The sequence below is a fragment of the Danio rerio genome, chromosome 4, assembly GCF_052040795.2.
Source record: "Danio rerio strain M-AB ecotype USA chromosome 4, GRCz13ab, whole genome shotgun sequence".
In the NCBI taxonomy this organism is placed as follows: domain Eukaryota; kingdom Metazoa; phylum Chordata; class Actinopteri; order Cypriniformes; family Danionidae; genus Danio; species Danio rerio.
Window position 1 is genome coordinate 32,135,560 of NC_141024.2, and position 24,544 is coordinate 32,160,103.

At 47.8% G+C, this 24,544-nt stretch overlaps 17 non-coding genes across 17 annotated transcripts; all 17 read left to right on the forward strand.

Annotated features, from left to right (window-relative positions):
* Nucleotides 1-162: 162 nt before the first annotated feature.
* Nucleotides 163-234, forward strand: trnag-ucc (transfer RNA glycine (anticodon UCC)). The gene has a single exon. It is a non-coding gene; the product is annotated as a tRNA-Gly (tRNA).
* A 1,009-nt stretch (nucleotides 235-1,243) lies between these two features.
* Nucleotides 1,244-1,315, forward strand: trnag-ucc (transfer RNA glycine (anticodon UCC)). Its single transcript has one exon. It is a non-coding gene; the product is annotated as a tRNA-Gly (tRNA).
* A 1,009-nt stretch (nucleotides 1,316-2,324) lies between these two features.
* Nucleotides 2,325-2,396, forward strand: trnag-ucc (transfer RNA glycine (anticodon UCC)). Its single transcript has one exon. It is a non-coding gene; the product is annotated as a tRNA-Gly (tRNA).
* A 1,009-nt stretch (nucleotides 2,397-3,405) lies between these two features.
* trnag-ucc (transfer RNA glycine (anticodon UCC)) lies at nucleotides 3,406-3,477 on the forward strand. The gene has a single exon. It is a non-coding gene; the product is annotated as a tRNA-Gly (tRNA).
* A 1,009-nt stretch (nucleotides 3,478-4,486) lies between these two features.
* trnag-ucc (transfer RNA glycine (anticodon UCC)) lies at nucleotides 4,487-4,558 on the forward strand. Its single transcript has one exon. It is a non-coding gene; the product is annotated as a tRNA-Gly (tRNA).
* Nucleotides 4,559-5,567: 1,009 nt separating this feature from the next.
* trnag-ucc (transfer RNA glycine (anticodon UCC)) lies at nucleotides 5,568-5,639 on the forward strand. The gene has a single exon. It is a non-coding gene; the product is annotated as a tRNA-Gly (tRNA).
* A 1,009-nt stretch (nucleotides 5,640-6,648) lies between these two features.
* On the forward strand, nucleotides 6,649-6,720 carry trnag-ucc (transfer RNA glycine (anticodon UCC)). The gene has a single exon. It is a non-coding gene; the product is annotated as a tRNA-Gly (tRNA).
* Nucleotides 6,721-7,729: 1,009 nt separating this feature from the next.
* On the forward strand, nucleotides 7,730-7,801 carry trnag-ucc (transfer RNA glycine (anticodon UCC)). The gene has a single exon. It is a non-coding gene; the product is annotated as a tRNA-Gly (tRNA).
* A 1,009-nt stretch (nucleotides 7,802-8,810) lies between these two features.
* On the forward strand, nucleotides 8,811-8,882 carry trnag-ucc (transfer RNA glycine (anticodon UCC)). The gene has a single exon. It is a non-coding gene; the product is annotated as a tRNA-Gly (tRNA).
* Nucleotides 8,883-9,891: 1,009 nt separating this feature from the next.
* On the forward strand, nucleotides 9,892-9,963 carry trnag-ucc (transfer RNA glycine (anticodon UCC)). The gene has a single exon. It is a non-coding gene; the product is annotated as a tRNA-Gly (tRNA).
* A 1,009-nt stretch (nucleotides 9,964-10,972) lies between these two features.
* Nucleotides 10,973-11,044, forward strand: trnag-ucc (transfer RNA glycine (anticodon UCC)). The gene has a single exon. It is a non-coding gene; the product is annotated as a tRNA-Gly (tRNA).
* Nucleotides 11,045-12,053: 1,009 nt separating this feature from the next.
* On the forward strand, nucleotides 12,054-12,125 carry trnag-ucc (transfer RNA glycine (anticodon UCC)). The gene has a single exon. It is a non-coding gene; the product is annotated as a tRNA-Gly (tRNA).
* A 1,009-nt stretch (nucleotides 12,126-13,134) lies between these two features.
* On the forward strand, nucleotides 13,135-13,206 carry trnag-ucc (transfer RNA glycine (anticodon UCC)). The gene has a single exon. It is a non-coding gene; the product is annotated as a tRNA-Gly (tRNA).
* A 1,009-nt stretch (nucleotides 13,207-14,215) lies between these two features.
* Nucleotides 14,216-14,287, forward strand: trnag-ucc (transfer RNA glycine (anticodon UCC)). The gene has a single exon. It is a non-coding gene; the product is annotated as a tRNA-Gly (tRNA).
* Nucleotides 14,288-16,377: 2,090 nt separating this feature from the next.
* trnag-ucc (transfer RNA glycine (anticodon UCC)) lies at nucleotides 16,378-16,449 on the forward strand. Its single transcript has one exon. It is a non-coding gene; the product is annotated as a tRNA-Gly (tRNA).
* Nucleotides 16,450-17,458: 1,009 nt separating this feature from the next.
* On the forward strand, nucleotides 17,459-17,530 carry trnag-ucc (transfer RNA glycine (anticodon UCC)). The gene has a single exon. It is a non-coding gene; the product is annotated as a tRNA-Gly (tRNA).
* Nucleotides 17,531-18,539: 1,009 nt separating this feature from the next.
* Nucleotides 18,540-18,611, forward strand: trnag-ucc (transfer RNA glycine (anticodon UCC)). The gene has a single exon. It is a non-coding gene; the product is annotated as a tRNA-Gly (tRNA).
* Nucleotides 18,612-24,544: the final 5,933 nt, after the last annotated feature.

The window sequence follows — 24,544 nt, forward strand, 5'->3', positions numbered from 1 at the left end:
GCACTCTTGTGAAGATGTCCCTGTGACATGTGGGTAGATCGGTGCATTTTGCGAAGGTTAGGATCCCTATGCCGAACATGTTTCGGTGCCGAACCCGGACAAAGAGGGATCCTTGGTTGAAGGCAGTCCTTTTTGAGTGCTTCTGGCAAAAGCTGCCCGCAAGCGTTGGTGGTATAGTGGTGAGCATAGCTGCCTTCCAAGCAGTTGACCCGGGTTCGATTCCCGGCCAGCGCATTTTCCTTTGGCTGCTGTATACGTCACGTCGGCCGATGACGCGCTTGTTAAAGGCAACCAACCGAAAAGTAAAAGGCAGACAAGGGCCTCCCCGTCGGGGAATCGAACCCCGGTCTTCCGCGTGACAGGCGGAGATACTGTCCACTATACTAACGAGGAGCTGCGGAGCTAAGGTGCCCGCTCCTGCCCCACGCAGATCAGCCACGTAATCCGGTCCTAGCAGCATTGTCTGCAGCGCTGCCACTAAAGACCTTGGCAGACAGCAAGAGGAGGGCTGAAAACTGGGCTTGGACAGCTTTTTCTTCATTAATACTCCTTGCTTCTTTCTCAGTCTTGCACTGGTCATCAGCAGTAACTTGAACAGTGCATCACACAGGAGAACGTGATTAGCATGTTTTGCAGCAAACAAAGCACGCCATTCATTCTTACACACAGCCCAGCTTTTACTCCACAAAATGTCAGCTTGCCCTTTCACGAGCTGCATCCAGTCAACCCTTGCAATGACATTCAAACCGGGGGAGCTCATTACAGTGAACACTGGCTGACAGAAGATGAGAACTCCACCACTGCAGAGTGAAATTATCCACCTCTGTTGTTTTTTGGTGAGCTTGTGCCGTCGAACGATTTATCCAACCTCAACGTCGGACAAAGATGGGATCCATACTTGACATTTTTGTTTTTCGCCCCCCACACAAAGAAACTCCTTGCTTGAAAGCTTTCATTTTCTACACTTCTGTGAGAGGATGTCCACAAGCGTTGGTAACATAGTGGTGAGCACAGCTGGCTTCCAAGCAGATTCCCAGCCAATGTGTTCCTTTTGGCTTCCGTTATGCTACATGGCCGGGCGGCACTCTTGTGAAGATGTCCCTGTGACATGTGGGTAGATCGGTGCATTTTGCGAAGGTTAGGATCCCTATGCCGAACATGTTTCGGTGCCGAACCCGGACAAAGAGGGATCCTTGGTTGAAGGCAGTCCTTTTTGAGTGCTTCTGGCAAAAGCTGCCCGCAAGCGTTGGTGGTATAGTGGTGAGCATAGCTGCCTTCCAAGCAGTTGACCCGGGTTCGATTCCCGGCCAACGCATTTTCCTTTGGCTGCTGTATACGTCACGTCGGCCGATGACGCGCTTGTTAAAGGCAACCAACCGAAAAGTAAAAGGCAGACAAGGGCCTCCCCGTCGGGGAATCGAACCCCGGTCTTCCGCGTGACAGGCGGAGATACTGTCCACTATACTAACGAGGAGCTGCGGAGCTAAGGTGCCCGCTCCTGCCCCACGCAGATCAGCCACGTAATCCGGTCCTAGCAGCATTGTCTGCAGCGCTGCCACTAAAGACCTTGGCAGACAGCAAGAGGAGGGCTGAAAACTGGGCTTGGACAGCTTTTTCTTCATTAATACTCCTTGCTTCTTTCTCAGTCTTGCACTGGTCATCAGCAGTAACTTGAACAGTGCATCACACAGGAGAACGTGATTGGCATGTTTTGCAGCAAACAAAGCACGCCATTCATTCTTACACACAGCCCAGCTTTTACTCCACAAAATGTCAGCTTGCCCTTTCACGAGCTGCATCCAGTCAACCCTTGCAATGACATTCAAACCGGGGGAGCTCATTACAGTGAACACTGGCTGACAGAAGATGAGAACTCCACCACTGCAGAGTGAAATTATCCACCTCTGTTGTTTTTTGGTGAGCTTGTGCCGTCGAACGATTTATCCAACCTCAACGTCGGACAAAGATGGGATCCATACTTGACATTTTTGTTTTTCGCCCCCCACACAAAGAAACTCCTTGCTTGAAAGCTTTCATTTTCTACACTTCTGTGAGAGGATGTCCACAAGCGTTGGTAACATAGTGGTGAGCACAGCTGGCTTCCAAGCAGATTCCCAGCCAATGTGTTCCTTTTGGCTTCCGTTATGCTACATGGCCGGGCGGCACTCTTGTGAAGATGTCCCTGTGACATGTGGGTAGATCGGTGCATTTTGCGAAGGTTAGGATCCCTATGCCGAACATGTTTCGGTGCCGAACCCGGACAAAGAGGGATCCTTGGTTGAAGGCAGTCCTTTTTGAGTGCTTCTGGCAAAAGCTGCCCGCAAGCGTTGGTGGTATAGTGGTGAGCATAGCTGCCTTCCAAGCAGTTGACCCGGGTTCGATTCCCGGCCAACGCATTTTCCTTTGGCTGCTGTATACGTCACGTCGTCCGATGACGCGCTTGTTAAAGGCAACCAACCGAAAAGTAAAAGGCAGACAAGGGCCTCCCCGTCGGGGAATCGAACCCCGGTCTTCCGCGTGACAGGCGGAGATACTGTCCACTATACTAACGAGGAGCTGCGGAGCTAAGGTGCCCGCTCCTGCCCCACGCAGATCAGCCACGTAATCCGGTCCTAGCAGCATTGTCTGCAGCGCTGCCACTAAAGACCTTGGCAGACAGCAAGAGGAGGGCTGAAAACTGGGCTTGGACAGCTTTTTCTTCATTAATACTCCTTGCTTCTTTCTCAGTCTTGCACTGGTCATCAGCAGTAACTTGAACAGTGCATCACACAGGAGAACGTGATTGGCATGTTTTGCAGCAAACAAAGCACGCCATTCATTCTTACACACAGCCCAGCTTTTACTCCACAAAATGTCAGCTTGCCCTTTCACGAGCTGCATCCAGTCAACCCTTGCAATGACATTCAAACCGGGGGAGCTCATTACAGTGAACACTGGCTGACAGAAGATGAGAACTCCACCACTGCAGAGTGAAATTATCCACCTCTGTTGTTTTTTGGTGAGCTTGTGCCGTCGAACGATTTATCCAACCTCAACGTCGGAAAAAGATGGGATCCATACTTGACATTTTTGTTTTTCGCCCCCCACACAAAGAAACTCCTTGCTTGAAAGCTTTCATTTTCTACACTTCTGTGAGAGGATGTCCACAAGCGTTGGTAACATAGTGGTGAGCACAGCTGGCTTCCAAGCAGATTCCCAGCCAATGTGTTCCTTTTGGCTTCCGTTATGCTACATGGCCGGGCGGCACTCTTGTGAAGATGTCCCTGTGACATGTGGGTAGATCGGTGCATTTTGCGAAGGTTAGGATCCCTATGCCGAACATGTTTCGGTGCCGAACCCGGACAAAGAGGGATCCTTGGTTGAAGGCAGTCCTTTTTGAGTGCTTTTGGCAAAAGCTGCCCGCAAGCGTTGGTGGTATAGTGGTGAGCATAGCTGCCTTCCAAGCAGTTGACCCGGGTTCGATTCCCGGCCAGCGCATTTTCCTTTGGCTGCTGTATACGTCACGTCGGCCGATGACGCGCTTGTTAAAGGCAACCAACCGAAAAGTAAAAGGCAGACAAGGGCCTCCCCGTCGGGGAATCGAACCCCGGTCTTCCGCGTGACAGGCGGAGATACTGTCCACTATACTAACGAGGAGCTGCGGAGCTAAGGTGCCCGCTCCTGCCCCACGCAGATCAGCCACGTAATCCGGTCCTAGCAGCATTGTCTGCAGCGCTGCCACTAAAGACCTTGGCAGACAGCAAGAGGAGGGCTGAAAACTGGGCTTGGACAGCTTTTTCTTCATTAATACTCCTTGCTTCTTTCTCAGTCTTGCACTGGTCATCAGCAGTAGCTTGAACAGTGCATCACACAGGAGAACGTGATTGGCATGTTTTGCAGCAAACAAAGCACGCCATTCATTCTTACACACAGCCCAGCTTTTACTCCACAAAATGTCAGCTTGCCCTTTCACGAGCTGCATCCAGTCAACCCTTGCAATGACATTCAAACCGGGGGAGCTCATTACAGTGAACACTGGCTGACAGAAGATGAGAACTCCACCACTGCAGAGTGAAATTATCCACCTCTGTTGTTTTTTGGTGAGCTTGTGCCGTCGAACGATTTATCCAACCTCAACGTCGGAAAAAGATGGGATCCATACTTGACATTTTTGTTTTTCGCCCCCCACACAAAGAAACTCCTTGCTTGAAAGCTTTCATTTTCTACACTTCTGTGAGAGGATGTCCACAAGCGTTGGTAACATAGTGGTGAGCACAGCTGGCTTCCAAGCAGATTCCCAGCCAATGTGTTCCTTTTGGCTTCCGTTATGCTACATGGCCGGGCGGCACTCTTGTGAAGATGTCCCTGTGACATGTGGGTAGATCGGTGCATTTTGCGAAGGTTAGGATCCCTATGCCGAACATGTTTCGGTGCCGAACCCGGACAAAGAGGGATCCTTGGTTGAAGGCAGTCCTTTTTGAGTGCTTCTGGCAAAAGCTGCCCGCAAGCGTTGGTGGTATAGTGGTGAGCATAGCTGCCTTCCAAGCAGTTGACCCGGGTTCGATTCCCGGCCAGCGCATTTTCCTTTGGCTGCTGTATACGTCACGTCGGCCGATGACGCGCTTGTTAAAGGCAACCAACCGAAAAGTAAAAGGCAGACAAGGGCCTCCCCGTCGGGGAATCGAACCCCGGTCTTCCGCGTGACAGGCGGAGATACTGTCCACTATACTAACGAGGAGCTGCGGAGCTAAGGTGCCCGCTCCTGCCCCACGCAGATCAGCCACGTAATCCGGTCCTAGCAGCATTGTCTGCAGCGCTGCCACTAAAGACCTTGGCAGACAGCAAGAGGAGGGCTGAAAACTGGGCTTGGACAGCTTTTTCTTCATTAATACTCCTTGCTTCTTTCTCAGTCTTGCACTGGTCATCAGCAGTAACTTGAACAGTGCATCACACAGGAGAACGTGATTGGCATGTTTTGCAGCAAACAAAGCACGCCATTCATTCTTACACACAGCCCAGCTTTTACTCCACAAAATGTCAGCTTGCCCTTTCACGAGCTGCATCCAGTCAACCCTTGCAATGACATTCAAACCGGGGGAGCTCATTACAGTGAACACTGGCTGACAGAAGATGAGAACTCCACCACTGCAGAGTGAAATTATCCACCTCTGTTGTTTTTTGGTGAGCTTGTGCCGTCGAACGATTTATCCAACCTCAACGTCGGACAAAGATGGGATCCATACTTGACATTTTTGTTTTTCGCCCCCCACACAAAGAAACTCCTTGCTTGAAAGCTTTCATTTTCTACACTTCTGTGAGAGGATGTCCACAAGCGTTGGTAACATAGTGGTGAGCACAGCTGGCTTCCAAGCAGATTCCCAGCCAATGTGTTCCTTTTGGCTTCCGTTATGCTACATGGCCGGGCGGCACTCTTGTGAAGATGTCCCTGTGACATGTGGGTAGATCGGTGCATTTTGCGAAGGTTAGGATCCCTATGCCGAACATGTTTCGGTGCCGAACCCGGACAAAGAGGGATCCTTGGTTGAAGGCAGTCCTTTTTGAGTGCTTCTGGCAAAAGCTGCCCGCAAGCGTTGGTGGTATAGTGGTGAGCATAGCTGCCTTCCAAGCAGTTGACCCGGGTTCGATTCCCGGCCAACGCATTTTCCTTTGGCTGCTGTATACGTCACGTCGGCCGATGACGCGCTTGTTAAAGGCAACCAACCGAAAAGTAAAAGGCAGACAAGGGCCTCCCCGTCGGGGAATCGAACCCCGGTCTTCCGCGTGACAGGCGGAGATACTGTCCACTATACTAACGAGGAGCTGCGGAGCTAAGGTGCCCGCTCCTGCCCCACGCAGATCAGCCACGTAATCCGGTCCTAGCAGCATTGTCTGCAGCGCTGCCACTAAAGACCTTGGCAGACAGCAAGAGGAGGGCTGAAAACTGGGCTTGGACAGCTTTTTCTTCATTAATACTCCTTGCTTCTTTCTCAGTCTTGCACTGGTCATCAGCAGTAACTTGAACAGTGCATCACACAGGAGAACGTGATTGGCATGTTTTGCAGCAAACAAAGCACGCCATTCATTCTTACACACAGCCCAGCTTTTACTCCACAAAATGTCAGCTTGCCCTTTCACGAGCTGCATCCAGTCAACCCTTGCAATGACATTCAAACCGGGGGAGCTCATTACAGTGAACACTGGCTGACAGAAGATGAGAACTCCACCACTGCAGAGTGAAATTATCCACCTCTGTTGTTTTTTGGTGAGCTTGTGCCGTCGAACGATTTATCCAACCTCAACGTCGGACAAAGATGGGATCCATACTTGACATTTTTGTTTTTCGCCCCCCACACAAAGAAACTCCTTGCTTGAAAGCTTTCATTTTCTACACTTCTGTGAGAGGATGTCCACAAGCGTTGGTAACATAGTGGTGAGCACAGCTGGCTTCCAAGCAGATTCCCAGCCAATGTGTTCCTTTTGGCTTCCGTTATGCTACATGGCCGGGCGGCACTCTTGTGAAGATGTCCCTGTGACATGTGGGTAGATCGGTGCATTTTGCGAAGGTTAGGATCCCTATGCCGAACATGTTTCGGTGCCGAACCCGGACAAAGAGGGATCCTTGGTTGAAGGCAGTCCTTTTTGAGTGCTTCTGGCAAAAGCTGCCCGCAAGCGTTGGTGGTATAGTGGTGAGCATAGCTGCCTTCCAAGCAGTTGACCCGGGTTCGATTCCCGGCCAACGCATTTTCCTTTGGCTGCTGTATACGTCACGTCGGCCGATGACGCGCTTGTTAAAGGCAACCAACCGAAAAGTAAAAGGCAGACAAGGGCCTCCCCGTCGGGGAATCGAACCCCGGTCTTCCGCGTGACAGGCGGAGATACTGTCCACTATACTAACGAGGAGCTGCGGAGCTAAGGTGCCCGCTCCTGCCCCACGCAGATCAGCCACGTAATCCGGTCCTAGCAGCATTGTCTGCAGCGCTGCCACTAAAGACCTTGGCAGACAGCAAGAGGAGGGCTGAAAACTGGGCTTGGACAGCTTTTTCTTCATTAATACTCCTTGCTTCTTTCTCAGTCTTGCACTGGTCATCAGCAGTAACTTGAACAGTGCATCACACAGGAGAACGTGATTGGCATGTTTTGCAGCAAACAAAGCACGCCATTCATTCTTACACACAGCCCAGCTTTTACTCCACAAAATGTCAGCTTGCCCTTTCACGAGCTGCATCCAGTCAACCCTTGCAATGACATTCAAACCGGGGGAGCTCATTACAGTGAACACTGGCTGACAGAAGATGAGAACTCCACCACTGCAGAGTGAAATTATCCACCTCTGTTGTTTTTTGGTGAGCTTGTGCCGTCGAACGATTTATCCAACCTCAACGTCGGAAAAAGATGGGATCCATACTTGACATTTTTGTTTTTCGCCCCCCACACAAAGAAACTCCTTGCTTGAAAGCTTTCATTTTCTACACTTCTGTGAGAGGATGTCCACAAGCGTTGGTAACATAGTGGTGAGCACAGCTGGCTTCCAAGCAGATTCCCAGCCAATGTGTTCCTTTTGGCTTCCGTTATGCTACATGGCCGGGCGGCACTCTTGTGAAGATGTCCCTGTGACATGTGGGTAGATCGGTGCATTTTGCGAAGGTTAGGATCCCTATGCCGAACATGTTTCGGTGCCGAACCCGGACAAAGAGGGATCCTTGGTTGAAGGCAGTCCTTTTTGAGTGCTTCTGGCAAAAGCTGCCCGCAAGCGTTGGTGGTATAGTGGTGAGCATAGCTGCCTTCCAAGCAGTTGACCCGGGTTCGATTCCCGGCCAGCGCATTTTCCTTTGGCTGCTGTATACGTCACGTCGGCCGATGACGCGCTTGTTAAAGGCAACCAACCGAAAAGTAAAAGGCAGACAAGGGCCTCCCCGTCGGGGAATCGAACCCCGGTCTTCCGCGTGACAGGCGGAGATACTGTCCACTATACTAACGAGGAGCTGCGGAGCTAAGGTGCCCGCTCCTGCCACACGCAGATCAGCCACGTAATCCGGTCCTAGCAGCATTGTCTGCAGCGCTGCCACTAAAGACCTTGGCAGACAGCAAGAGGAGGGCTGAAAACTGGGCTTGGACAGCTTTTTCTTCATTAATACTCCTTGCTTCTTTCTCAGTCTTGCACTGGTCATCAGCAGTAACTTGAACAGTGCATCACACAGGAGAACGTGATTGGCATGTTTTGCAGCAAACAAAGCACGCCATTCATTCTTACACACAGCCCAGCTTTTACTCCACAAAATGTCAGCTTGCCCTTTCACGAGCTGCATCCAGTCAACCCTTGCAATGACATTCAAACCGGGGGAGCTCATTACAGTGAACACTGGCTGACAGAAGATGAGAACTCCACCACTGCAGAGTGAAATTATCCACCTCTGTTGTTTTTTGGTGAGCTTGTGCCGTCGAACGATTTATCCAACCTCAACGTCGGAAAAAGATGGGATCCATACTTGACATTTTTGTTTTTCGCCCCCCACACAAAGAAACTCCTTGCTTGAAAGCTTTCATTTTCTACACTTCTGTGAGAGGATGTCCACAAGCGTTGGTAACATAGTGGTGAGCACAGCTGGCTTCCAAGCAGATTCCCAGCCAATGTGTTCCTTTTGGCTTCCGTTATGCTACATGGCCGGGCGGCACTCTTGTGAAGATGTCCCTGTGACATGTGGGTAGATCGGTGCATTTTGCGAAGGTTAGGATCCCTATGCCGAACATGTTTCGGTGCCGAACCCGGACAAAGAGGGATCCTTGGTTGAAGGCAGTCCTTTTTGAGTGCTTCTGGCAAAAGCTGCCCGCAAGCGTTGGTGGTATAGTGGTGAGCATAGCTGCCTTCCAAGCAGTTGACCCGGGTTCGATTCCCGGCCAGCGCATTTTCCTTTGGCTGCTGTATACGTCACGTCGGCCGATGACGCGCTTGTTAAAGGCAACCAACCGAAAAGTAAAAGGCAGACAAGGGCCTCCCCGTCGGGGAATCGAACCCCGGTCTTCCGCGTGACAGGCGGAGATACTGTCCACTATACTAACGAGGAGCTGCGGAGCTAAGGTGCCCGCTCCTGCCCCACGCAGATCAGCCACGTAATCCGGTCCTAGCAGCATTGTCTGCAGCGCTGCCACTAAAGACCTTGGCAGACAGCAAGAGGAGGGCTGAAAACTGGGCTTGGACAGCTTTTTCTTCATTAATACTCCTTGCTTCTTTCTCAGTCTTGCACTGGTCATCAGCAGTAACTTGAACAGTGCATCACACAGGAGAACGTGATTGGCATGTTTTGCAGCAAACAAAGCACGCCATTCATTCTTACACACAGCCCAGCTTTTACTCCACAAAATGTCAGCTTGCCCTTTCACGAGCTGCATCCAGTCAACCCTTGCAATGACATTCAAACCGGGGGAGCTCATTACAGTGAACACTGGCTGACAGAAGATGAGAACTCCACCACTGCAGAGTGAAATTATCCACCTCTGTTGTTTTTTGGTGAGCTTGTGCCGTCGAACGATTTATCCAACCTCAACGTCGGAAAAAGATGGGATCCATACTTGACATTTTTGTTTTTCGCCCCCCACACAAAGAAACTCCTTGCTTGAAAGCTTTCATTTTCTACACTTCTGTGAGAGGATGTCCACAAGCGTTGGTAACATAGTGGTGAGCACAGCTGGCTTCCAAGCAGATTCCCAGCCAATGTGTTCCTTTTGGCTTCCGTTATGCTACATGGCCGGGCGGCACTCTTGTGAAGATGTCCCTGTGACATGTGGGTAGATCGGTGCATTTTGCGAAGGTTAGGATCCCTATGCCGAACATGTTTCGGTGCCGAACCCGGACAAAGAGGGATCCTTGGTTGAAGGCAGTCCTTTTTGAGTGCTTCTGGCAAAAGCTGCCCGCAAGCGTTGGTGGTATAGTGGTGAGCATAGCTGCCTTCCAAGCAGTTGACCCGGGTTCGATTCCCGGCCAACGCATTTTCCTTTGGCTGCTGTATACGTCACGTCGGCCGATGACGCGCTTGTTAAAGGCAACCAACCGAAAAGTAAAAGGCAGACAAGGGCCTCCCCGTCGGGGAATCGAACCCCGGTCTTCCGCGTGACAGGCGGAGATACTGTCCACTATACTAACGAGGAGCTGCGGAGCTAAGGTGCCCGCTCCTGCCCCACGCAGATCAGCCACGTAATCCGGTCCTAGCAGCATTGTCTGCAGCGCTGCCACTAAAGACCTTGGCAGACAGCAAGAGGAGGGCTGAAAACTGGGCTTGGACAGCTTTTTCTTCATTAATACTCCTTGCTTCTTTCTCAGTCTTGCACTGGTCATCAGCAGTAACTTGAACAGTGCATCACACAGGAGAACGTGATTGGCATGTTTTGCAGCAAACAAAGCACGCCATTCATTCTTACACACAGCCCAGCTTTTACTCCACAAAATGTCAGCTTGCCCTTTCACGAGCTGCATCCAGTCAACCCTTGCAATGACATTCAAACCGGGGGAGCTCATTACAGTGAACACTGGCTGACAGAAGATGAGAACTCCACCACTGCAGAGTGAAATTATCCACCTCTGTTGTTTTTTGGTGAGCTTGTGCCGTCGAACGATTTATCCAACCTCAACGTCGGAAAAAGATGGGATCCATACTTGACATTTTTGTTTTTCGCCCCCCACACAAAGAAACTCCTTGCTTGAAAGCTTTCATTTTCTACACTTCTGTGAGAGGATGTCCACAAGCGTTGGTAACATAGTGGTGAGCACAGCTGGCTTCCAAGCAGATTCCCAGCCAATGTGTTCCTTTTGGCTTCCGTTATGCTACATGGCCGGGCGGCACTCTTGTGAAGATGTCCCTGTGACATGTGGGTAGATCGGTGCATTTTGCGAAGGTTAGGATCCCTATGCCGAACATGTTTCGGTGCCGAACCCGGACAAAGAGGGATCCTTGGTTGAAGGCAGTCCTTTTTGAGTGCTTCTGGCAAAAGCTGCCCGCAAGCGTTGGTGGTATAGTGGTGAGCATAGCTGCCTTCCAAGCAGTTGACCCGGGTTCGATTCCCGGCCAACGCATTTTCCTTTGGCTGCTGTATACGTCACGTCGGCCGATGACGCGCTTGTTAAAGGCAACCAACCGAAAAGTAAAAGGCAGACAAGGGCCTCCCCGTCGGGGAATCGAACCCCGGTCTTCCGCGTGACAGGCGGAGATACTGTCCACTATACTAACGAGGAGCTGCGGAGCTAAGGTGCCCGCTCCTGCCCCACGCAGATCAGCCACGTAATCCGGTCCTAGCAGCATTGTCTGCAGCGCTGCCACTAAAGACCTTGGCAGACAGCAAGAGGAGGGCTGAAAACTGGGCTTGGACAGCTTTTTCTTCATTAATACTCCTTGCTTCTTTCTCAGTCTTGCACTGGTCATCAGCAGTAACTTGAACAGTGCATCACACAGGAGAACGTGATTAGCATGTTTTGCAGCAAACAAAGCACGCCATTCATTCTTACACACAGCCCAGCTTTTACTCCACAAAATGTCAGCTTGCCCTTTCACGAGCTGCATCCAGTCAACCCTTGCAATGACATTCAAACCGGGGGAGCTCATTACAGTGAACACTGGCTGACAGAAGATGAGAACTCCACCACTGCAGAGTGAAATTATCCACCTCTGTTGTTTTTTGGTGAGCTTGTGCCGTCGAACGATTTATCCAACCTCAACGTCGGACAAAGATGGGATCCATACTTGACATTTTTGTTTTTCGCCCCCCACACAAAGAAACTCCTTGCTTGAAAGCTTTCATTTTCTACACTTCTGTGAGAGGATGTCCACAAGCGTTGGTAACATAGTGGTGAGCACAGCTGGCTTCCAAGCAGATTCCCAGCCAATGTGTTCCTTTTGGCTTCCGTTATGCTACATGGCCGGGCGGCACTCTTGTGAAGATGTCCCTGTGACATGTGGGTAGATCGGTGCATTTTGCGAAGGTTAGGATCCCTATGCCGAACATGTTTCGGTGCCGAACCCGGACAAAGAGGGATCCTTGGTTGAAGGCAGTCCTTTTTGAGTGCTTCTGGCAAAAGCTGCCCGCAAGCGTTGGTGGTATAGTGGTGAGCATAGCTGCCTTCCAAGCAGTTGACCCGGGTTCGATTCCCGGCCAACGCATTTTCCTTTGGCTGCTGTATACGTCACGTCGGCCGATGACGCGCTTGTTAAAGGCAACCAACCGAAAAGTAAAAGGCAGACAAGGGCCTCCCCGTCGGGGAATCGAACCCCGGTCTTCCGCGTGACAGGCGGAGATACTGTCCACTATACTAACGAGGAGCTGCGGAGCTAAGGTGCCCGCTCCTGCCCCACGCAGATCAGCCACGTAATCCGGTCCTAGCAGCATTGTCTGCAGCGCTGCCACTAAAGACCTTGGCAGACAGCAAGAGGAGGGCTGAAAACTGGGCTTGGACAGCTTTTTCTTCATTAATACTCCTTGCTTCTTTCTCAGTCTTGCACTGGTCATCAGCAGTAACTTGAACAGTGCATCACACAGGAGAACGTGATTGGCATGTTTTGCAGCAAACAAAGCACGCCATTCATTCTTACACACAGCCCAGCTTTTACTCCACAAAATGTCAGCTTGCCCTTTCACGAGCTGCATCCAGTCAACCCTTGCAATGACATTCAAACCGGGGGAGCTCATTACAGTGAACACTGGCTGACAGAAGATGAGAACTCCACCACTGCAGAGTGAAATTATCCACCTCTGTTGTTTTTTGGTGAGCTTGTGCCGTCGAACGATTTATCCAACCTCAACGTCGGAAAAAGATGGGATCCATACTTGACATTTTTGTTTTTCGCCCCCCACACAAAGAAACTCCTTGCTTGAAAGCTTTCATTTTCTACACTTCTGTGAGAGGATGTCCACAAGCGTTGGTAACATAGTGGTGAGCACAGCTGGCTTCCAAGCAGATTCCCAGCCAATGTGTTCCTTTTGGCTTCCGTTATGCTACATGGCCGGGCGGCACTCTTGTGAAGATGTCCCTGTGACATGTGGGTAGATCGGTGCATTTTGCGAAGGTTAGGATCCCTATGCCGAACATGTTTCGGTGCCGAACCCGGACAAAGAGGGATCCTTGGTTGAAGGCAGTCCTTTTTGAGTGCTTCTGGCAAAAGCTGCCCGCAAGCGTTGGTGGTATAGTGGTGAGCATAGCTGCCTTCCAAGCAGTTGACCCGGGTTCGATTCCCGGCCAACGCATTTTCCTTTGGCTGCTGTATACGTCACGTCGGCCGATGACGCGCTTGTTAAAGGCAACCAACCGAAAAGTAAAAGGCAGACAAGGGCCTCCCCGTCGGGGAATCGAACCCCGGTCTTCCGCGTGACAGGCGGAGATACTGTCCACTATACTAACGAGGAGCTGCGGAGCTAAGGTGCCCGCTCCTGCCCCACGCAGATCAGCCACGTAATCCGGTCCTAGCAGCATTGTCTGCAGCGCTGCCACTAAAGACCTTGGCAGACAGCAAGAGGAGGGCTGAAAACTGGGCTTGGACAGCTTTTTCTTCATTAATACTCCTTGCTTCTTTCTCAGTCTTGCACTGGTCATCAGCAGTAACTTGAACAGTGCATCACACAGGAGAACGTGATTGGCATGTTTTGCAGCAAACAAAGCACGCCATTCATTCTTACACACAGCCCAGCTTTTACTCCACAAAATGTCAGCTTGCCCTTTCACGAGCTGCATCCAGTCAACCCTTGCAATGACATTCAAACCGGGGGAGCTCATTACAGTGAACACTGGCTGACAGAAGATGAGAACTCCACCACTGCAGAGTGAAATTATCCACCTCTGTTGTTTTTTGGTGAGCTTGTGCCGTCGAACGATTTATCCAACCTCAACGTCGGAAAAAGATGGGATCCATACTTGACATTTTTGTTTTTCGCCCCCCACACAAAGAAACTCCTTGCTTGAAAGCTTTCATTTTCTACACTTCTGTGAGAGGATGTCCACAAGCGTTGGTAACATAGTGGTGAGCACAGCTGGCTTCCAAGCAGATTCCCAGCCAATGTGTTCCTTTTGGCTTCCGTTATGCTACATGGCCGGGCGGCACTCTTGTGAAGATGTCCCTGTGACATGTGGGTAGATCGGTGCATTTTGCGAAGGTTAGGATCCCTATGCCGAACATGTTTCGGTGCCGAACCCGGACAAAGAGGGATCCTTGGTTGAAGGCAGTCCTTTTTGAGTGCTTCTGGCAAAAGCTGCCCGCAAGCGTTGGTGGTATAGTGGTGAGCATAGCTGCCTTCCAAGCAGTTGACCCGGGTTCGATTCCCGGCCAACGCATTTTCCTTTGGCTGCTGTATACGTCACGTCGGCCGATGACGCGCTTGTTAAAGGCAACCAACCGAAAAGTAAAAGGCAGACAAGGGCCTCCCCGTCGGGGAATCGAACCCCGGTCTTCCGCGTGACAGGCGGAGATACTGTCCACTATACTAACGAGGAGCTGCGGAGCTAAGGTGCCCGCTCCTGCCCCACGCAGATCAGCCACGTAATCCGGTCCTAGCAGCATTGTCTGCAGCGCTGCCACTAAAGACCTTGGCAGACAGCAAGAGGAGGGCTGAAAACTGGGCTTGGACAGCTTTTTCTTCATTAATACTCCTTGCTTCTTTCTCAGTCTTGCACTGGTCATCAGCAGTAACTTGAACAGTGCATCACACAGGAGAACGTGATTGGCATGTTTTGCAGCAAACAAAGCACGCCATTCATTCTTACACACAGCCCAGCTTTTACTCCACAAAATGTCAGCTTGCCCTTTCACGAGCTGCATCCAGTCAACCCTTGCAATGACATTCAAACCGGGGGAGCTCATTACAGTGAACACTGGCTGACAGAAGATGAGAACTCCACCACTGCAGAGTGAAATTATCCACCTCTGTTGTTTTTTGGTGAGCTTGTGCCGTCGAACGATTTATCCAACCTCAACGTCGGAAAAAGATGGGATCCATACTTGACATTTTTGTTTTTCGCCCCCCACACAAAGAAACTCCTTGCTTGAAAGCTTTCATTTTCTACACTTCTGTGAGAGGATGTCCACAAGCGTTGGTAACATAGTGGTGAGCACAGCTGGCTTCCAAGCAGATTCCCAGCCAATGTGTTCCTTTTGGCTTCCGTTATGCTACATGGCCGGGCGGCACTCTTGTGAAGATGTCCCTGTGACATGTGGGTAGATCGGTGCATTTTGCGAAGGTTAGGATCCCTATGCCGAACATGTTTCGGTGCCGAACCCGGACAAAGAGGGATCCTTGGTTGAAGGCAGTCCTTTTTGAGTGCTTCTGGCAAAAGCTGCCCGCAAGCATTGGTGGTATAGTGGTGAGCATAGCTGCCTTCCAAGCAGTTGACCCGGGTTCGATTCCCGGCCAACGCATTTTCCTTTGGCTGCTGTATACGTCACGTCGGCCGATGACGCGCTTGTTAAAGGCAACCAACCGAAAAGTAAAAGGCAGACAAGGGCCTCCCCGTCGGGGAATCGAACCCCGGTCTTCCGCGTGACAGGCGGAGATACTGTCCACTATACTAACGAGGAGCTGCGGAGCTAAGGTGCCCGCTCCTGCCACACGCAGATCAGCCACGTAATCCGGTCCTAGCAGCATTGTCTGCAGCGCTGCCACTAAAGACCTTGGCAGACAGCAAGAGGAGGGCTGAAAACTGGGCTTGGACAGCTTTTTCTTCATTAATACTCCTTGCTTCTTTCTCAGTCTTGCACTGGTCATCAGCAGTAACTTGAACAGTGCATCACACAGGAGAACGTGATTAGCATGTTTTGCAGCAAACAAAGCACGCCATTCATTCTTACACACAGCCCAGCTTTTACTCCACAAAATGTCAGCTTGCCCTTTCACGAGCTGCATCCAGTCAACCCTTGCAATGACATTCAAACCGGGGGAGCTCATTACAGTGAACACTGGCTGACAGAAGATGAGAACTCCACCACTGCAGAGTGAAATTATCCACCTCTGTTGTTTTTTGGTGAGCTTGTGCCGTCGAACGATTTATCCAACCTCAACGTCGGAAAAAGATGGGATCCATACTTGACATTTTTGTTTTTCGCCCCCCACACAAAGAAACTCCTTGCTTGAAAGCTTTCATTTTCTACACTTCTGTGAGAGGATGTCCACAAGCGTTGGTAACATAGTGGTGAGCACAGCTGGCTTCCAAGCAGATTCCCAGCCAATGTGTTCCTTTTGGCTTCCGTTATGCTACATGGCCGGGCGGCACTCTTGTGAAGATGTCCCTGTGACATGTGGGTAGATCGGTGCATTTTGCGAAGGTTAGGATCCCTATGCCGAACATGTTTCGGTGCTGAACCCGGACAAAGAGGGATCCTTGGTTGAAGGCAGTCCTTTTTGAGTTCTTCTGGCAAAAGCTGCCCGCCAGCGTTGGTGGTATAGTGGTGAGCATAGCTGCCTTCCAAGCAGTTGACCCGGGTTCGATTCCCGGCCAACGCATTTTCCTTTGGCTGCTGTATACGTCACGTCGGCCGACGACGCGCTTGTTAAAGGCAACCAACCGAAAAGTAAAAGGCAGACAAGGGCCTCCCCGTCGGGGAATCGAACCCCGGTCTTCCGCGTGACAGGCGGAGATACTGTCCACTATACTAACGAGGAGCTGCGGAGCTAAGGTGCCCGCTCCTGCCCCACGCAGATCAGCCACGTAATCCGGTCCTAGCAGCATTGTCTGCAGCGCTGCCACTAAAGACCTTGGCAGACAGCAAGAGGAGGGCTGAAAACTGGGCTTGGACAGCTTTTTCTTCATTAATACTCCTTGCTTCTTTCTCAGTCTTGCACTGGTCATCAGCAGTAACTTGAACAGTGCATCACACAGGAGAACGTGATTAGCATGTTTTGCAGCAAACAAAGCACGCCATTCATTCTTACACACAGCCCAGCTTTTACTCCACAAAATGTCAGCTTGCCCTTTCACGAGCTGCATCCAGTCAACCCTTGCAATGACATTCAAACCGGAGGAGCTCATTACAGTGAACACTGGCTGACAGAAGATGAGAACTCCACCACTGCAGAGTGAAATTATCCACCTCTGTTGTTTTTTGGTGAGCTTGTGCCGTCGAACGATTTATCCAACCTCAACGTCGGAAAAAGAGGGGATCCATACTTGACATTTTTGTTTTTCGCCCCCCACACAAAGAAACTCCTTGCTTGAAAGCTTTCATTTTCTACACTTCTGTGAGAGGATGTCCACAAGCGTTGGTAACATAGTGGTGAGCACAGCTGGCTTCCAAGCAGATTCCCAGCCAATGTGTTCCTTTTGGCTTCCGTTATGCTACATGGCCGGGCGGCACTCTTGTGAAGATGTCCCTGTGACATGTGGGTAGATCGGTGCATTTTGCGAAGGTTAGGATCCCTATGCCGAACATGTTTCGGTGCCGAACCCGGACAAAGAGGGATCCTTGGTTGAAGGCAGTCCTTTTTGAGTGCTTCTGGCAAAAGCTGCCCGCAAGCGTTGGTGGTATAGTGGTGAGCATAGCTGCCTTCCAAGCAGTTGACCCGGGTTCGATTCCCGGCCAACGCATTTTCCTTTGGCTGCTGTATACGTCACGTCGGCCGATGACGCGCTTGTTAAAGGCAACCAACCGAAAAGTTAAAGGCAGACAAGGGCCTCCCCGTCGGGGAATCGAACCCCGGTCTTCCGCGTGACAGGCGGAGATACTGTCCACTATACTAACGAGGAGCTGCGGAGCTAAGGTGCCCGCTCCTGCCACACGCAGATCAGCCACGTAATCCGGTCCTAGCAGCATTGTCTGCAGCGCTGCCACTAAAGACCTTGGCAGACAGCAAGAGGAGGGCTGAAAACTGGGCTTGGACAGCTTTTTCTTCATTAATACTCCTTGCTTCTTTCTCAGTCTTGCACTGGTCATCAGCAGTAGCTTGAACAGTGCATCACACAGGAGAACGTGATTAGCATGTTTTGCAGCAAACAAAGCACGCCATTCATTCTTACACACAGCCCAGCTTTTACTCCACAAAATGTCAGCTTGCCCTTTCACGAGCTGCATCCAGTCAACCCTTGCAATGACATTCAAACCGGGGGAGCTCATTACAGTGAACACTGGCTGACAGAAGATGAGAACTCCACCACTGCAGAGTGAAATTATCCACCTCTGTTGTTTTTTGGTGAGCTTGTGCCGTCGAACGATTTATCCAACCTCAACGTCGGAAAAAGATGGGATCCATACTTGACATTTTTGTTTTTCACCCCCCACACAAAGAAACTCCTTGCTTGAAAGCTTTCATTTTCTACACTTCTGTGAGAGGATGTCCACAAGCGTTGGTAACATAGTGGTGAGCACAGCTGGCTTCCAAGCAGATTCCCAGCCAATGTGTTCCTTTTGGCTTCCGTTATGCTACATGGCCGGGCGGCACTCTTGTGAAGATGTCCCTGTGACATGTGGGTAGATCGGTGCATTTTGCGAAGGTTAGGATCCCTATGCCGAACATGTTTCGGTGCCGAACCCGGACAAAGAGGGATCCTTGGTTGAAGGCAGTCCTTTTTGAGTGCTTCTGGCAAAAGCTGCCCGCAAGCGTTGGTGGTATAGTGGTGAGCATAGCTGCCTTCCAAGCAGTTGACCCGGGTTCGATTCCCGGCCAACGCATTTTCCTTTGGCTGCTGTATACGTCACGTCGGCCGATGACGCGCTTGTTAAAGGCAACCAACCGAAAAGTAAAAGGCAGACAAGGGCCTCCCCGTCGGGGAATCGAACCCCGGTCTTCCGCGTGACAGGCGGAGATACTGTCCACTATACTAACGAGGAGCTGCGGAGCTAAGGTGCCCGCTCCTGCCCCACGCAGATCAGCCACGTAATCCGGTCCTAGCAGCATTGTCTGCAGCGCTGCCACTAAAGACCTTGGCAGACAGCAAGAGGAGGGCTGAAAACTGGGCTTGGACAGCTTTTTCTTCATTATTACTCCTTGCTTCTTTCTCAGTCTTGCACTGGTCATCAGCAGTAACTTGAACAGTGCATCACACAGGAGAACGTGATTAGCATGTTTTGCAGCAAACAAAGCACGCCATTCATTCTTACACACAGCCCAGCTTTTACTCCACAAAATGTCAGCTTGCCCTTTCACGAGCTGCATCCAGTCAACCCTTGCAATGACATTCAAACCGGGGGAGCTCATTACAGTGAACACTGGCTGACAGAAGATGAGAACTCCACCACTGCAGAGTGAAATTATCCACCTCTGTTGTTTTTTGGTGAGCTTGTGCCGTCGAACGATTTATCCAACCTCAACGTCGGAAAAAGATGGGATCCATACTTGACATTTTTGTTTTTCGCCCCCCACACAAAGAAACTCCTTGCTTGAAAGCTTTCATTTTCTACACTTCTGTGAGAGGATGTCCACAAGCGTTGGTAACATAGTGGTGAGCACAGCTGGCTTCCAAGCAGATTCCCAGCCAATGTGTTCCTTTTGGCTTCCGTTATGCTACATGGCCGGGCGGCACTCTTGTGAAGATGTCCCTGTGACATGTGGGTAGATCGGTGCATTTTGCGAAGGTTAGGATCCCTATGCCGAACATGTTTCGGTGCCGAACCCGGACAAAGAGGGATCCTTGGTTGAAGGCAGTCCTTTTTGAGTGCTCCTGGCAAAAGCTGCCCGCAAGCGTTGGTGGTATAGTGGTGAGCATAGCTACCTTCCAAGCAGTTGACCCAGGTTCGATTCCCGGCCAACGCATTTTCCTTTGGCTGCTGTATACGTCACGTCGGCCGATGACGCGCTTGTTAAAGGCAACCAACCGAAAAGTAAAAGGCAGACAAGGGCCTCCCCGTCGGGGAATCGAACCCCGGTCTTCCGCGTGACAGGCGGAGATACTGTCCACTATACTAACGAGGAGCTGCGGAGCTAAGGTGCCCGCTCCTGCCCCACGCAGATCAGCCACGTAATCCGGTCCTAGCAGCATTGTCTGCAGCGCTGCCACTAAAGACCTTGGCAGACAGCAAGAGGAGGGCTGAAAACTGGGCTTGGACAGCTTTTTCTTCATTAATACTCCTTGCTTCTTTCTCAGTCTTGCACTGGTCATCAGCAGTAACTTGAACAGTGCATCACACAGGAGAACGTGATTAGCATGTTTTGCAGCAAACAAAGCACGCCATTCATTCTTACACACAGCCCAGCTTTTACTCCACAAAATGTCAGCTTGCCCTTTCACGAGCTGCATCCAGTCAACCCTTGCAATGACATTCAAACCGGGGGAGCTCATTACAGTGAACACTGGCTGACAGAAGATGAGAACTCCACCACTGCAGAGTGAAATTATCCACCTCTGTTGTTTTTTGGTGAGCTTGTGCCGTCGAACGATTTATCCAACCTCAACGTCGGAAAAAGATGGGATCCAATGATGGGAATAAGGGAGGAACAAGGGAGGAACAGTGCTTCACATTATTTTACAACCCTCAAATGTGGTATTTACCCTGTAAGTACAGGGAACAAGGGAGGAACAGTGCTTCACTTTAATTTACAACCCTCAAATGTGGTATTTACCCTGTAAGTACAGGTAACAAGGGAGGAACAATGCTTCACTTTAATTTACAACCCTCAAATGTGGTATTTACCCTGTAAGTACAGGGAACAAGGGGGTAACAAGGGAGGAACAATGCTTCACTTTAATCTTACAACCCTCAAATGTGGTATTTACCCTGTAAGTACAGGGAACAAGGGGGTAACAAGGGATGAACAATGCTTCACTTTAATTTACAACCCTCAAATGTGGTATTTACCCTTTAAGTACAGGGATCAAGGGTGTAACAAGGGAGGAACAATGTTTCACTTTAATTTACAACCCTCAAATGTGGTATTTACCCTTTAAGTACAGGGAACAAGGAGGGAACAAATACTGTATTCACCTATTAACTACAGGGAACAAAGAGGGAAGAAGCTGAATCTTCAACACACTAGTGTATACTTGAACACTAAGAACAGGGTAAACTACAGCAGCAGTTTTTATTGATTGAAGACCAAATTACTACATTTTTCTATAAAGCATCTGTAACCCAGGTTACCAACAGAAACAGGATTAGAATTAATTAATTAAATATGCTGAACTTATAGTTTTCTCTTTCTGTTTTACAAATTACCTTTATAGCCAATTAGAATACATTAAAATATTTTTTTTTTTTACCTGTAAAAGCGATCTAAAAGAGTTTAGAATATCATGTGACGTCTTTCCGGTTCCGATCACTGACGCGGGTAGAATTCGCGCGCACTCGCATCGGCGGAGCAGACGAGAGCAGACGCAGATTTAGATTCTCTCTCTACATTAAGTTGTATTGAACTAGAAAATAAGAGATTTTTTTATTTAATATTGAATTATATGTGTCTAAAGACAATATAGAAGGAAGTGATGCTAGAAGAAACCGTTTATGTGAGATAAATATAGTTTAATTAGTTAATGATTGCGACGGAGCTGATTACAAGCAGCCTGGCTAATGTGTAACTAGCTTTATTAGGAGATCGTCTGAAAGGAAACGCGATTAAAGTTAAATGCTGAAAAAGCAAAAGGATTGAGTGAAGAATTTCTTCACATTAAAAAGATTAAAAGTTCATCTGGTTTTGGTGAGTTAACTTTTGTTTCATTTATTAGTTAATAAATGTAAATGTATTAGAAACAGTGCTCATGCAAAGTCAAATGTAAGTGAATGTCTATTCTAAGTTCATTTAATTCTTAATGATATTATAAGAAAATGTGAATATAGTTTTATATGTGAAATGTAATTCCTATTTTGATGCTGTAATAGATACCATATGTGTGTTATGAAATTTATATTAATGATGATTTTGTGACCTTGTTTTCAAGGTCAGGTTTTTTTGTTGTTGTTGTTGTTTGTTTTATTTTACCTCCTTTACCTGGATTGGTGCCATCGTTGTGCTCCTGTGTGATCTGTTGATTTGATGCTGGATTGGGATTGGAGCTTATTGGATTCTGGATTCGTTCTAACTCCTGTGTTCGCTAAAGGGGTTGGGACTGGCGAGCCATACGAATCGAACTTCAAATTGTCATTGTGTGAAACTGATACTTGTTGCCGATCAGGATGGTAGGAAACTGAACTACAAGCACACACAGTCGTTCAATGATTTCTTTTGGGAAAAGGATTCACTCACAGAGGAGAAACTGAGTGACAGACATTTCGTTGTTGCTCCTTGAGATATTTTATATTCACTAAAAAGGTGAATATACACATACTGACTGTTTTTTGCAGGAAAAGAAAAGACTTTTAAGAAACTGAATTTATTGAAAGAAAAGAGAGAACTGTGAAGTGATTACAAGTGAACTGTTTTATTGGTTTGTTATTTCATTTATTGTTGATATACCAAGTGGTAATAGGTTTGGTTTTGTTTTATTAGTTTTTTTTTTCAAACTTGCACAGATTAGAGAAGTAGAATACATACACAAAATTGAGAAATTAATTCAGAAAATAACTTCTTTAATATTTTATTTCATCAAGATTGAATTCTTTACTTACAAGGGAAATTTGTTTTATTGATAAAGAGTGAAGTTTATTTATTTTTTTTTCTGAGAAATTGAAAAGAGTTGAAAGTGAAACCTGTGAAAACATAGGATTATTTTAGTTATATTACATCAACAGTATTGAGTAAAGGTGGTTATACTTACCTAAAATATACTTACCTGTTGAGTAAATTCTGGATTTGAAACCTGAAATCAAAAGAGAAACATTTGTGAAACATTATTTTATTATTTTATTTGATATTGAATATTTTTGTACCTTGTGACAATTTTATTTTTGTTTCTTATGATTTATTTGTTGATAAATTGAGATTTAACACTTGAATACAAGACAATACAATCAATTAAAAACCTTATTCGTTGTGTGAGTGGTTCATTATTGTTGTGACACCCTGGTTCTCTGCAGACGAATCTAGGCTTCTGATTTCACTGGTCCATATTCAAAACCTTTCTCAGGAAAGTGTTACACATCAGCTATACATTTACTGAAATGCAACAGTTAGCCTCCCTGTGCAAACAGTAGTAAAGATGCGAGCCTGTTTTTATCTGTATTGAACCCTGACGGTAGGCCTATATCATGCAAAGTTATTTGTTGATAGTGAGTTATGGAGACATTGATGGCTTTGGTGAGATCGACGAGTAAACATAAGGTAAGTAGTGTAAGGAAATATATTTTTTATTGAATTGCAGATTTAAAATACATACAGTATACAATAAGGGTTCATAATTTCACAGGTTGTAAACCTTTTATTCATTAAACACCCCATATAAAACCCAAACACTGAATAAGAGTAATGTACTCATGCAGGTGCATGTACAGTACATTTGCAGATAGCAATAGGTTGTCACCATCCTTGCATAATTCTTTATATGTATACAACACTTGAAGAAAGTACATTGTAAACGTAATATACTTACGCTGATCTTTGCGTGATGAATATATTATTGTTACTCCCCTATTAAACAAACATTATGGTTTGTTCTTTTACAATTTAAAGAAAAGTACAACGTTATTTCACTGTACTTACGCGGTACTTTCCATGCTCAATATCTGGTTGTTACCCCCTTATTACCCAAGCATTACAGTATACCTACGTAAACGTTATTTATACTTACACTATACGTACAGAAAAGTACACGGTTATTTCACTGTACTTACGCGGTAATTTTCGTGATGAACATCTGGTTGTTACCCCCTTATTACCCAAGCATTACGGTTTGTTCCCTTATACCTAAACATACGTTCATTATACTTACACAGTGCGTACAGAAAAGTAAACTGTAATTTCACTGTACTCACGCGGTATTTTGCGGGTTGTAAAAGAAAGCGTTACCGTAATTTGTAATATCTGACCAGATTTTTTGGGGGAAAAAAAGAATGAAGGGAATGCTTGTTTCCATTTAACCATTGGAATTGGAGGAACACTTTTATCTGCAGTTAAGATATTCCTGATATAATTGTTATAACATTTTTTATCCTTAATAGAAAGGCCCTTAATAGTAAGCTCTGGGTGAGAGCCAGATACAAGGTTATATTTTTTTGCGGTTTTATTAAGGTGAAGTAATTTTGGGGAAATACAATGAACAAATTTTTTGTATTCAATCAAAGTAATTTTTAAACCAAACGTATTAATAAATTCATTGTAATCATATAAGTCCCCTACACGATTTAATAAGTCTGTAACAAAAATTACTTCTTATTCCAAAATATGGACTTGTTTTTTAATAAAATATACTGATTGTTCCAGATAATACAAGAGTGGGGGAAAAGTTATGCTTATAAATCAGTTTACATGTATTCAAGACTTGTTTATGAAAATTTGACATCTTAATAGGAATTTTAGAACACTTAAAATCACAAGTTAATAAGAAGTGTAGGCCCCCATATTTTTCAAAGATTTGGGATAGAGAACCATAAGGAATTATTGTTATGAAGACCATTTTTGATCCAATTGATTTTAAAGATATTGTTAATAGTTTCGAAATCTAATGCATTTAATCCTCCTTCTGATATATTCCTAATTATTGTTTTTCTTTTAACATACTCTGTTTTGCCTGTCCAAA